This window comes from Thermobia domestica, chromosome 7 (assembly GCF_964235325.1).
Source record: "Thermobia domestica chromosome 7, izTheDome1.hap1.1, whole genome shotgun sequence".
Classification (NCBI taxonomy): domain Eukaryota; kingdom Metazoa; phylum Arthropoda; class Insecta; order Zygentoma; family Lepismatidae; genus Thermobia; species Thermobia domestica.
In genome coordinates, this window is record NC_137460.1 from 36,233,833 (window position 1) to 36,248,642 (window position 14,810).

Sequence of the window (14,810 nt, forward strand, 5' to 3'; positions counted from 1 at the left end):
CTCTTCAATGACAATCAATAATGATAATTATCCTAATACATACATAATTAAACCAAGCAAACGTGGGTAAAGGCTTAGCGTTTCTAACCTCGGAATCAAGGGAGTCAAAGTTCGAATCCGGCAAAACAGCCGTTCTGCTAAAGTTTTTCACGACTTTTTCCTCCGTTTAGCCGTAAAGTAAATGACGGGATATTAATTCTAACTATAAGCAGTGATATCATTCAAATCATTTAACAACCAATACTATGATTTAGTATAGCAATTTGATAATATTAGTAATAGTATTAGTATAGTATATATTTGTACACTATTTATTCATTTATGTCCACGCCAGCACTGAGTCCCAAGGCTGGATAAATGGTGAGGATTAGTATCAGGAAGAGCATAGGCTTTTTAAGAAAAGCCTGCTAAAACCAAAATATGATGGTATGGTTTAATCTTGCCTCGGAAAATGCTAGGACCTTTCCGGAAGAGACGCGCAAGGGCCTCGCTTGCCCATTGTGAGATAATTATGAAAGGATTAAGCCGATGTTCCGCACAATGAAGATTTGGGAATTATTCAGTGACGGATTCGCGAGGAGATACCAATAGGAGAGGAACAATCCGGATTCCTGCCAGGCTGGCGAACAACAGATGCAATTTTTGTCATTAACAAATGAAGGAAAATACCAAGGAAAGAAGAAAGTACATGTAGTGTTTCCAGACCTGAAGAAAGCTTATAATAGAGTACTGCGTCAAGAGATTTAGAGATGCTTGAGAATTAAAGATATGCCAGAAAAGTATGTACGCCTCGCCCACGTACGAAACTAGGCAAGAGTAAAGCAACATAGTCTCCACAGACTGGATACCTGTCAGGATCAATTACATGATGGATCTTCCTTGAGTCCAGAAGTATTTAATCTAGTTAAGATGTGCTATCTGAATGTATTAAAGACGCATCCCAGACAACATATACGTGTACGGCACATGTGCACTATCCATGCATAAGCCGTGCATGTGCATTTGTGTGGATGATGCACACATACATAACCCGTGATTAAGTCGTGCATGTGCATTTGTATGGATGAAGTACACATTTATATAACCCGTGCATGTGCACATGTGCATTTGCGTGGATGAAGCACATTTAAATACGCTACTGCACATGTGTATGACACATCCATAATACCGTGCAAGGGTATACTTTTACTTTCATTCTCCTAGTATTTAAAACATGCAATATGGCTATAGTATTTTTAATTGAAAGTTGTCGTTTTTCCTCCAGGCGGTGTTAAAGAGACTTTTCCACAAATGACAGCTGAATGACTGTAAAAACTCCGTAACGTCCGCTGAGCTAGGATATAAGATCAACAGGTGGCAGCACTGTACTGATGTAACTACTGTCAGACAGTTCATACAGTCAGACAGTTTTATAAAATTATTTTCGTGACTGATTACAGCAGAACATGTTGCGTTATTTGTTAGTTGGCAAACATGTCAAATATACTACCTAAAGCTTTGCTCAATCGCAAATAATAAACTACAAAAGTAAAATTCTCACTGACAGTTATAGTTACTTCTGATATACTTGGAAGGTGATGTATTTAGTGTTAAAGATGGTGTTACTGCGTAAGGCACCAAATATGTACTTTTTTTTTTTTTCGCTGCATCCCGAATATGCATTTACATCACCCTCTGTACTACGAGGAAATCAACTGTGTCCTACATATAAGTCATCTGGGCACTGCGCGTAAATTACCTATGTGCTACGTGTAAATCACCTGTCCTACATGTAAATCACCTATGCACTACATGTAAATCGAATACGTGCTACGCGTAAATCAACTATGCGGTAGGTGTAAATCACTTGTGTAGGACGTGTGCATTGCACATGTACTGCGCACGTGAAGATGTTGAATAGGACCTGTGACGCTATGTGCATCACATGTACAGGCGTGCATTTATACAGACGATGCGCATGTTGCATCCGTGTAACTGTACATATACTATACGGTTAGTGTACGTGCATTGTGCTGTCTGGGATTACTTTGGGATCAATTCATGCTAACTGATCGAGAGAAAATGAAAATTGCCGCTCGACCCTTTCAAAAAAAAAAAAAAAAAAAAAAAAAAGGAATGTTGAGTGATATGAGTACTTCAAAACCGCAGTTAATTATTTTTTTTTCAACATCGCATGGCGACGCAGCAGCTGCCGCCATTTTGCGTTTCCTTGATTTTAAGCGTTTACGTTGTTTTGAATATCTCAGCATGTACTTGTCCTACCAAATTAAAATTGTTGGACGTCTCCAACTTGTGCAGAGCTAAAACTTTGATCTCTTAACATTTTTGCCTAAAACCACTTGAAAAGGGTGAAATCAGGGCCTATAGTAGCAACATTTGTGGACACTGAAGACGTGTTTGGGAAGAGGAAGCAACTGACGTAGAGGTCTGTATTTGTGTGTGCATGTAGTCCAGGGTTATAAGTTTCTACTCAAAAATTTGCAGACCTGTAGCAGCTCCCAACGGCCTTTAAAAAAAAATCGTAAAGTTAGGGAATTATGTCACTTTGGCATATTTTACTGTTCAATATCTCACCTCTAATGGGTCTGGATTTAAAAAATCTGCAATTTTGGGAATAGTTACTTCTTTAGTATACCATAACACACAAGAAAGCGCGTTTTGTGTTTTTGAGCGGCAGGGGGTCAAAGTATTAAGGAATGGTGTCATAATCTATGAGGTGTTTTGTTCACAAATTTAACTGGAAATTCGTTGTTGTGAAGTAAAATAAAGTAGGATGAATGATTAGTCCAGTTAAGGCTCTCAAGCTCCTTTCTTTCCTCTAGTTGTGACTCACTGTCTTCTCATTGCCGCTACCAGCAGGTGAGAAAAGTCAAAATGTACACTTGACAAAAAGTCCGTAAGTACTCATTGCTCTTGCTGCTTGTTATATCAATGGTATTCAATCATGATTATTCTTGTTTTAACTGTCAACTCATACAGGAGACTGGCGTCCTTTTCTTTTTATTTACATTCCCCAGTCGGTGTTTACAGCGAGTGAGTGACAGTCCAAGATGGAAGCGAATTATCAAAATCGTCGATCCCGCGTAAGCAGGAAAGGACAGAGTAAAAGAAGAAGAAAGTGAAAGGGATTAAATGATTTAGAATACTTAATTGGTCATTTTGTTGCTAAACCTGATCCTAAATGATATACTAAAGTTGGAACCCATGTAATTTCCCGACTAGAATAAAATTTCTCGTCAACTAAAACATACAGTGAAAGTCATAAGTATTCGTACACCGACTGCAAGCTATGAATAAATGCCTGTAGCTCCGATTTTGTTGGAGATAGAGCGTTGGAACAAACGGTACTGCATTCTCCATTAAGTTCTTTATTATTTACAAAACTAACGTTCCGTGAGTGCGAAAACATAGACAAATAATGGCAGAAGAAACGAAAATGAACATGATTTTGATCTGTCAAAAGTATTCGTACACTGAAATTAAAGACAAAAACGTCCAGCTGTTCGAGCTGTTGTTGACATAGAACGCCCTCTGGAGGTTTGCAAAGCTAAATACAACTACAGGCAAGCGAAATATCATACAAATTCAAAGAGTTATTCAAGACGGAAGACGTAATGGGTCAAAAAGGGACGGAGACAACAGAAAGTAAAATAGTTATAAGGCTTCATAACGATCTACCATTAACTGCAAGTTCTTACGGGAGATATAAGATGTTATCGGACGACCACATTCGACCGTGCAGTCAATCATAGATAGCTTCTGCGAAACAAACACAGACAAAAACATGCCGCGAACTGGACGTCCACGGAAGATCTTTGGACGATGTGAGCACATACTGCTGAATGAAATTCAGAAGAACCCAAGAATCAGTGCTCCACAGATGCTGGCAGAAGCAGCCAAATCAGGTATGTTAGTTTCGGAAAGTACTGTGCGTCGTGCGTGAAACAAACAAGGTTATAATGGGCGCGATGCTTGAAAGAAATTTTTTGCTTCTGAGGTGAATAGGAAGAAGCGGCTCTGGTTTGCGAAAGCTTATGTGAACAAAGATGTAGCTTTCTGGGAAAAAGTTATATTCTCAGATGATAGTAAATTTAGTGTGTTTGGCTCCGACGGTAGAAAAATAATGTGGCGGGAGCCAAATACAGAGATGAACTCGAAATATCTGCAGCAAACGTCAAGCATTGAGGTGGAGAAGTGCTAGTTTGGGGGCGCATGCGTGCTTTGGGAGTGTGAAAGTTGACAATTATCGACGGTATTATATACCAGCATATGTATACTGATATCTTGAAGAAAAATCTACGTCCTAGTGCTGATCAAATGGGCCTGCACAACCACTTTATATTTCAACATGATAATGATTCCAAATATACAGCAAACAATACAAGGCTCTGGTTACTATACAATGTGCCAAACCAACTGGCCACTCCTCATCAATCGCCTGACCTCAATCCGATTGAGTGTTATGGTACTGACTCGGAAAGAAACTCCGCAATCCCAGCATTACGAGTAAACGTTCTTTACAAACTGCACTTGAAGAGGAATGAGTTTCTATAACAGTCGAAAATTCTCGACATTTGGCGCAATCGATGCCGAAGCTCCTTCTAGCTGTAATTAGGGCCAAAGGGTTCCCATCCAAGTATTGAATCATGCACAATCATATTCTTTCTGGACGTTTCGTACGTGTACGAATATTTTTGACACATCAAAACCATGCCCACTTTTGTTTCTTTTGCTATTATTTATCTATGTTTCCACATTCAAGGAACGTTTCTTTTGTAAATACTAAAGATCTTAATGCAAAATGCACTGCCGTTTGTTTTATGCTCTATCCCCAAGGAAATCAGAGCTACAGGCATTTATTCATAGTTTGCAGTCGGTGTATGAATACTTACGATTTTCACTGTATATTTGCTCTGTTCATTGAAATAGTGGCGACACCTGTGTGAGTGCCAAAACAAAAACAATAGGGGCCCCATTTCGTATCGGTTTGCACCAGTCAAGCCCAAAATCTGTGTTGCTGACATAATAATATGAGATAGTCTTTTGTGCACGAGATACCGTTAGGCGTGCTATACCTACACTATGAGATAAATCCTAGGAAATATCTTACATTTATCTTCGGAAAAATGTTACAACATATCTCGTAGGAAATCCTACCGTTTTGTGCCATACACGTGAGGAGTTTTCCTGTCTGGCCGAATGACGTTTCTCAATATTATGAAATAGTTCTATTTAATAAACGTACAAGATTGATGAATTCCTATGCTAACTATACTGCACATCCTACTAATATTAATACCAGGCGCTATATTGTTAAATTGGATACCTCTTTAGAAAGCATAAAAATCAGAAGGGTGCTGGTGTACTTTTGGCACACAACATTTTAGAAGGTTTATACGTGAAATTCAATACTTTGCATGTAAACATATTTATAAAGAACAAATTTCTGCAAGTAATAGAATTAAATACAAAGTAATACATCTATATTTTACGTTTACAAGTGTAGATTTACTAGTGTAAAATCATTATAAGTGTTTACTACGGATAAAATAAGTGAGGGACAATGTTTAGCGGAAGGGTTCCAGCTATGTTTTCTAAGAAAGGTTACAATTTCGGTGTTTTCTGTTCACATTAGTTTAGTTTAGGTTAGTCATGGTTATGTTATGTTAGATTATATTAGTATAGGGGTCCAGCTTATTTTTTTTTTTTTTAAGAGAGAATTTCGCTTTTTTCTATTAATATTAGGTTACTTTAGTTTCATTAGGTTAGAGTTAGTGAGATCTAAGTACTTGCATCGTCCATTTCTCCTGTAAATTTTGTATTTTTTACGTTCCCCTGAACCCCTTCTGCGAAACATTTACCTAAGTGAGTGCATATAAAAGATCACCGGTGATACTACTTTCTACCATCGGTGTATTTCTGCGCATTTTAAAGAAGCTGTAATTAATCCATTTCGCGGCAGGATGTCTTCACTGTCGAAAGAGATCTTGTTGCTATCCTTAACGGTATTAAACAAAGATAAGAAAAAGAAGAAGAACCAACTTTGAATGACCTTGGAAGACTATCTTTTTCAATGTTTTTTTTTTTTAATTTTCTTTTACTCGAAATTTCTTCATAGTTCGTTACTAAAATATTTGCAAACATATCCTCATTTTATTGTCCTAACAAACCAATATGGTATGTTGCCAGTAAAATAATTTACGATTGATCGAGCTTCTTGTGGGTAATTACAACATTTCATGTCACGCCCCCTCCCCCATTACAAAATCCTGGCTAAACGAACTAAAATATTTTATCAGTAAAATAGTTTAGAATGATCCAACCCTTGGTGTGATAACCACAGTATTTTGTCACGTACCCTCCTATTACGAAATCCTGGCTACGTCCCTGGATAATACAATACTTGTATCATTTTCCTAAAGAAGAAAGGAAATGGAAAAGCGTTATGAGATTAGGGAGACGTGTTTTTATAGTTACTAGTCTTGAAAATATATCAGCTTCCGAACACTTACTAGCAGTGGGCATAACAAACGGTTTTTCATTATTAAAAAAAAAAAAAACTGATTGTTTAAAACTTTCAAAGAAACCTGTTCGGTTTTAGGACTGAAACTGGTTTTGGAGGAAACGGAATGTCGGCTTTCCGGTTTTCAGATTGTAGAAACCTGTTTCCAGTTTTCTATAGAAACGGTTTTGCTATCACTAGTAACTACACAATACAATATGCATTATTACTTAAGTGGCACGGTAGCCCAGTGGTAAAGTGCTTACCTCAGGTGTATGGGGTCCTTGGTTCGATCCCCGGCCAAGTAAGCTTGTGGTGGACAACATCGTGCTCGTGGGTTTCCTCGAAGTACTCCCGTTTCCTTCCACTTTCTCATTCCACAATTCTTTTGGGACGTTAAACTCAAATGTATATATTATTAACAATTGTATATACAATTTCTTTTCTTGATCTCTTTAAAGTCTAATCCAAGATATTCGGGAGGGCACGTTCCCTTCGCCATAGACGCCCGTGATTTCCCGGATACAAAGTAAGATCTTTTATATTTGAGTACTAAACTAATTAATATTGTCAGACAAAACAGCATAGTTCAAGTTCCTTTACAATGATCCTTCTCTTTAAGTTCATGCCAGCTGTTCAACAGTGGATAATCTACGGTGACAGATGCTTGTACGATACGAATTGTAAAATGCTCATTCACTTCATTCTTGTGGAACACCCAAACAAACACATTCTCGTTAATCTAAACGCTTTGCTGTTACGCTAGATGGATAGATCGTGAGAAATTTTAATAGCTCGTTTTATTGCGTTGTGCGGTGCAGCCCTTGTGAAAGGAAAACTGCATATGCACATTCATCACTTCTGCTAACTGGGTACACACACACACACATGTGCGTGTGTGTAACATATAACACACGCTCGTTCATTCATTTATACCTAAGCACATGACATCGGCATTTCGCCACCTCATAAAGCGTAGGCACACGAGATGTTCAATTACACTTTTTCAGTGTGTTGACAACTAACACATTTTTCATACCAACAGAAATTAAAAGGATTTATTTATCTCTCACTGATAAATTTTACCTGCCTTCTCTGTACTTGGACAGTTATTCAGTTTGAATTCCTGTGTCCAATGGTTGATAAAACAACAAGACTGTTAGCTAATCTTTTACATTTATATCTACGTATTACTTTCCCGGCACTATATTCGGCTTTTGTGGTGAGTCTCCATTAATCAATTACAAAATTACATAGCGCATCCCTGCATGATGAATATACGAGGAATGTTCACGTCAAAACCGGAATTTGTTTCAGATAGTGCCAATTGTTTGGACATTTCAAAGATAGGCGTTTATATTACCATCTGGCAGCAGTGCTTTGACATTCTTTCTTTCGTTCTTTCTTTCTTTCTCTCTCCCCCTCCTTCATCATCTCATGGCAAAAGAGGCCTAATCACTGTGAAATTAAAATACCACTAATTTTGTAGTAATTATGTGATATCTTCAAATAAATAAAAGATAATTGAAATGTGGAACAGCGCGGTAGACAATATTATTTTGCATGAGGTAGGCCTACCGTTACCACGAGTCATCTAGTAGCTCTCCATTTGCAGCCATTTAGAAATGCGAACAGAAATGTCGATTTTCTAAATGGCTGGAAATCGAAAGCAGATAAGTGAGTCGTGATAACTGTATCTCATGCAAAATAATATTGTCTACCGAATTCTTGTTCCACTTTTCGATTATCGTTTATCTATTTGAAGATATCACACAATTACTGTAAAATTAGCGGTATTTTAATTTCACCGTGATGGGGCCTCTTAAAGATGACAGACGGCGAAAGCCAGTGCACAGCGCGTTTTGAACGAAAATGTCAATCAAGAACGTATTCGAAACGCGGTTCTCTCAATTTCTGATAGGTCATTAAAGATGTGTGGGATTTGGCGTTATTACCGCAGTAAACGACACCCTTTTTGTTGACCAGTTCTGGAATTTCTCTTGACTTGCTAGGTGCAGTCACGGTAATTGTGAACAGTACATATCCGAGTTTATTGTTCTAACCGGTGACAGCAGCTCGTGATGCACCGATCCCATTAGACGCACGGCATAACACTGCTAAGACCACTCTCTGTAGATTTTGCCACAGACTGTGTATTATTTCTCGCCTTGAGCACTATCATTTTCGTACATTGTTGTTGTAGGTTACCAACGTTTCATCACTTATGATCAACAACTTCAGAAATATCTCGAGTTCATTAAGTTTCAGTAGAGAATCGAAAATAGAAAATGCGATTGAGTCAATGTTTTTGTGGCACTCAAATATCTAGCATCTTTTTTGTAACAAGCTTTCTCCAAATGATTTAACACTTTTTTATTTTCGGTGTTTGGGTTATCTGCGTTGTCATGACTGCTTATACGCCAGTCTTGATCATATTTGCCAGATTATCATTCACTTTTGCTGTGATTGGTCACCCACTGCAAAAAGCAACTTGGACATTCACAGCGAAACTATAGACGTGACGCTGTATTTGATAAAAGTCTTATTTTTCTTTAATTTAAGTGTCTTCATCCCGGCGAAATTAAAATACCGCTAATTTTAGAGTAATTATGTGATATCTTCAAATAGATAAAAGATAATTGAAATATGGAACAAGAGCACCCTAGGCAATATTATTTCGCGTGAGGTACCGTTATCACAAGTCACGTAGTGGCTTTATGTTTTCAGCTGTTTAGAAACGCGAAAATAAATGCCAATTTTCAAAATGGCTCGAAATCGAAAGCAGATAAGTGAGTCGTGATAACGGTTTCTCATGTAAAATGACATTGTCTAGGGCGCTCTTGTTCCACATTTCGATTACCTTTTTATCTATTTGAAGATCTGACATAATTAATGTAAAATTAGCGGTATTTTAATTTCGCCGAGATAAAGACACTTAACGTCTCATGATTATGCACCGAGGCTAAGGAAAACTCTGATGATAAGCTGAATAATAATGGTGGACAGAAGGAAGTATCCTGTGAAAACATGGTGTTTGTCCATCAGAAATTTCACTTGGTGCGAAATGGAATCGAACAATGGTTCCCAACACCAGAGGGGAGCATTCTACTACTGCGCCACCGCTACCCACATAAAAGCCCAACTTGTGTGGCCTTGTTTAACGCTGAGCATTTATCATTATAAAAAGTTAATAACGAATTTGATATAAATAAAAAAATACTAAAACAAAATTGATGTTTCAAAATAACTTGAAAGAAACAAAATTACAATTTCAAGATAAAAGCATTCTAGGAGTCAGCACAATGGAATGTACAGAAAATTTTATGACATGTTTACTGCTTCGAGATGTGTTATTATTCTGTTTGGACTTCATGGCTCAAACAAGGTTCAAAACATTCTTACTACCCTGTTTCAACGTTCGACAATGTTTCCCAGCTGCAAATATTATAATTGCGCATACTTTATTATAATATTATTAACGGTTACCGATGATGTGAATAACCCACTAGATTCCGATGAGGAAAAAAAAGTATTGAAATCTGCTTACGCTGGTGAATATCGCTTCCGATGAAAGCTTTTCGACTTGTACACATGGTCAACTAACAAAGTAGTAAGATGAAGAAGCCCTATATGCATTTGTCGTTATTCATTTAAATTAATCAAAATCTGAGCTATATATCATATTATCATTCTAGTGCTTACGAAAGACTCCAATACAATAGCGTATATATATATGGTGAACAATGCGGACATTGAGCCCCTGAAGTGTTAGATAACCCAAAATACATAATTGTAACGAAGGTTGCAGACCGTACGGCATATTCTGTTCATATTTTGCTTACTTTTTTCTTTTTATTGATCTTCTCTATGTTCTATCTTTATATAGAGAAAATAAAAATAGATTTTTTTAAGTAATAAATGCCTGCACCCAAGATAAATATTCCAAACAAATGGCTTATTACAATTTTATACGGACTAAAGAAATCCCTTATCTATGTCACTGCTACCAAATAGTGATCAGTATCAGTGATAGAAACTGAAAAAGAAAAAAAAAACGACGTATCCATAGAGTCTGCTTTAATCAGGTAGCAAACAAGCTCAGAGTTTTTGTCCTTCAAGTGGTTTCTATCTTTCTTTCTTTTAGAAACTCAATCATAAGAAAATGACTGTGTACGTACGGCAAACAGAAGTCCTCTTTCACCCGGCAGGCTTAATACTGGACTAACGAAGAAGTTGGTCAAGTGCTATACATGGAGTATTGGACTATATGGTTCAGAGACTTGGACATTACGTAAGTTAGAGAAGAAATATTTAGAGGTTCGAAATGTGCTGTTGGTGGAAGATGAAGGAGGTGAATTGGACGGAGATCAACAACGAAGTAGGGTTGTTCCGATAATCGAGTAATCGATGACAATTCGATAAAATTTCAAAACCGTTTCATCGATAAAGAATTTTAATTTTATCGAATTATCGAATTTTCGAGACTCCCGAAATGTTTGAGACTCTCGAAATGATCGAGACTCCCGAAATGTTCGAGACTCTCGAAATGATCGAGACTCCCGAAATGTTCGGGACTCTCGAAATGTTCGAGGCACTCGAAATGTAAGAAACATTAGACAACTTCGAGACACTCGAACTGTTGGAGAATCTCGAATTGTTTGAAAGCAGAAAATACAGAAATATATCAATATGATCGCATTTGTCGAGTAGCTTGAATATTTAGAAAAGCTTGAGATTATGGGAGTGTTCGAAAGAAACGATGTATTGGAGGTTATTATAGTTGTATATAATATGTATTACATACATACAGAGTGTTCATTTTAAAACTTCTCTCCTTAGCAATGTAGTGAAGGAAAAGTTTTTTTCCCCACAGATCTGTACAAGGTTTAAGCAGTCTGTCAGAAGAGAGAAAGAGGAAGAGAAAACATGCATCACCCGAATGGAATTGGAATCCAAGACAACATTAGTCTACTAATAGTCACTTTGCCGATTGCGCCAATAACGGGGCAGGCAGAAAAATAATTTTACTTATGATTTCGAGAAATACAACTTTGCAATAACTTATCAGATGAAAAAGTTGTTTGACTAGTTTGGCTGCAAGAAGGAATCATTGGAGAGGTGAAGGAACCGAACTGTCCATTACTACTTTTGATAATACTCGAAACTTCGATAATACTCGAAATGTAGATAATACCCGAAACTTCGATAATACTCGAAATGTTGATAATACGCGAAACTTCGATAATACTCAAAATATCGATAATACCCGAAACTTCGATAATACTCGAAATTTCGATAATACCCGAAACTTCGATAATTTCAAATACTCGAACGGTTTCGAGTAACCGATGACAACTCGATAAATTTTCACTCCCGAAGTTCGATAGGTCTTCAGCCTTATCGAACACCCCTACAACGAAGATGTTTTAAAACTGATAGGAGAGAAGAGGACGCTTTTAGCCAGCATCCTTCATAGAAGGCCAATTGAATTAGACCCATCTTGCGAAGAAATTGTCTTCTTCATACTGCCATAGAAGGAAAGATGGAAGGAACGAGAGGAGCACATCCAACTCCTTGAACTTTAAGATTCGTCATTTACATAGTTTTTTTTTTTTTTTTTTTTTTTGTATTATTGAAATCCCGCATGTTGAAATGAAAACTGAAGAAATGTTACATATATATAGATTTTAATTACAAATACAAGACAGATGTTCACCTTAAACATACATTAATATTTCCCTAATTGGTATTTTGTGAAAAGGTTAGTTGCAAATATTATATTTTCTCACTATGTCATTAAAAGATTTATTGAGTAATACAAATCTTTTTGTGTAATCTAAAAGTATACTATTTTTTTAAAAGAGTAATATGGTAATGCCAACTAGAAATGCTCGTCGTACGCACTCTAAAGAACTCATCTGATCTTAACAGGGTGGGTCTAAAAAATTCAACAAATTTTCAAGTCGTAATACCGCGGTAAAGTTGCGAATTGGGGAGAATAAAAGTTTTTTTTAAAAAAATAAATAAAATGTATTTATATCTTCCGGTCGCGCAGGTGCTCTAAAGTTTGTCAAAATTTGGAAATATTCAAATTTCTACGATAATTTTTAAATCCTGCTAATGGTCTAAAATAATTTGTTTTTAAACGTTTACATTTGTATTAATGAACAACAAAATGTAAGCTGTTAGTTTTGTTTCCTTGAACTGTGATCTACCTTTATTTGTAAATTATTTTCCAAAATTTCATTAACTTCAAACGCAATGCGCGACTGGACGATGTTGATGGATTTAAATAATATTTAAACATTATTTTATGTGGTTCTATAACATAAGAATTTGAGCTATTATTCCTGAAGACGCTAATTTAAAAATGTTAAAAACTATTATAAACATGTGAAGTTTTCCAAATTTCGGTAGTTTTTAGAACACACGTGCGATCGAAACATATACAATAGAGCGTCGATTATCCGAACGTCGGTCAACCGAACGACCGCTTAACCGAACTGTGTACTCGCTCGCACCTGTTACTCTCCCACCCTACCGTCCATCATCCCCCTCACTCCCAAACCAAGTTTCCCACAGTAGTCGCCGCACTGAGCCACCGCTGGCGGAACATTGCTTCTAATGGGGCCTTCATAAGGCGCTGCTGACCGGCCAAGCCGCCAGTCGCTGTGTTTCAACAATCAGCACACTTCTGTTGGTTTGGCACTGGCTGTAGAAGTACAGTCCAGTACAGTGCAGTACAGTACAATACAATACAGTACAGTTCGATTATCCGAACAAACCAGTTTTCCGAACACCCATGTCTCCCAATTACTTCGGATAATCGACGCTCTACTGTATACCGGTTTTATTTATATTTTTTGTTGTCTTTTTTTTTTAGTCTCCCTGGTTCGCAACTTTTTCGTCGTATTACGACTTGAAAAAATTTTGATTTTTTTTTTCTGCCTACCGTAGTACTTATGTCAAATATTCCTACTATGCAGATCTTCGGTGATCTAGTTATTATATCATGATGAAAAAAGCATTCAGTCTAGTTGGTATATCATGATGGAAAAAGTATTCAATTTAGTTATTATATCAAGATAGAAAAAATATTCAGTCTAGTTATTATATCATGATAGAAAATGTATTCAGTCTCGTTATTATATCATGATGAAAAAAAATTCAGTCTAGTTGGTATATCATGATGGAAAAAGTATTAAGATGGAAAAAGTATTCAGTCTAGTTATTATATCATGATAGAAAATGTATTCAGTCTAGTTGGTATATCATAACGGGAAAAGTATTCAGTGTAGTTAATATATCATGATACAAAAAGTATTTAGTTCAGTTATTATATCATGATGAAAAAAGTAGTTAGTATAGTTATATCATAATGGAAAAGTATTCAGTTTAGTTGGTATATCATGATGAAAAAAGTATTCAGTCTAGTTATTACATCATGATAGAAAAAGTATTTAGTCTAGTTGGTATATCATGATGGAAAAAGTATTCAGTCCAGTTATTACATCATGATGGAAAAATGAAAAAAAAGTATTTAGTCTAGTTGGTATATCATGATAGAAAAAGTATTCAGTCTAGTTATTATTTCATGATGGAAAAAGTATTCAGTGTAGTTAATATATCATGATGGAAAAAGTATTTAGTTCAGTTATTATATCATGATGGAAAAAGTAGTTAGTCAAGTTATATCATAATGGAAAAAGTATTCAGTTTAGTTGGTATATCATGATGAAAAAAGTATTCAGTCTAGTTATTACATCATGATAGAAAAAGTATTTAGTCTAGTTGGTATATCATGATGGAAAAAGTATTCAGTCTAGTTATTATATCATGATGGAAAAAGTACTCAGTCTAGTTATTATACCTGATGAAAAAATAATTTTTAAAAAGTCGTATTTCTACACTCGATAAAACAAAACCATGAATCAGGAAAATTTCTCGACTTAATTAATGTTGATTAGAAAAAAAAAACTTTTACAAATCAAATTAGTAGTTTTAGCCCTAATGACATCACATAATTTTATTCACTTGCATACGTTCTCGGCGCAATCCTCTTCAATTTTTCCCCGCACTTCCAACAAGTTTGTGAAGATAGTGGTAAAAACACACACATTCAATTCTTATTGTCGAAGGCGCAAAGTTCTTTTTTAATGCCTCACACCACACCAAGGCCACACAGAATCTTTTATAAATAACCTTTCGCTCTTCGCCTGTTCTTCCATAAACACCAATTCAGCTGATATGGTGGTTTCACATTTGTATGATATCTACACAAATAAACATCACACATCACGAACATTAT

The 14,810-nt window shown here is 36.3% G+C and overlaps 1 protein-coding gene across 2 annotated transcripts in view; it reads right to left on the minus strand.

The window, feature by feature from the left end:
* LOC145690007 (uncharacterized) overlaps positions 1-14,810 on the minus strand; it is an 865,423-nt gene that overhangs the window by 12,268 nt on the left and 838,345 nt on the right. The window lies entirely within an intron of this gene.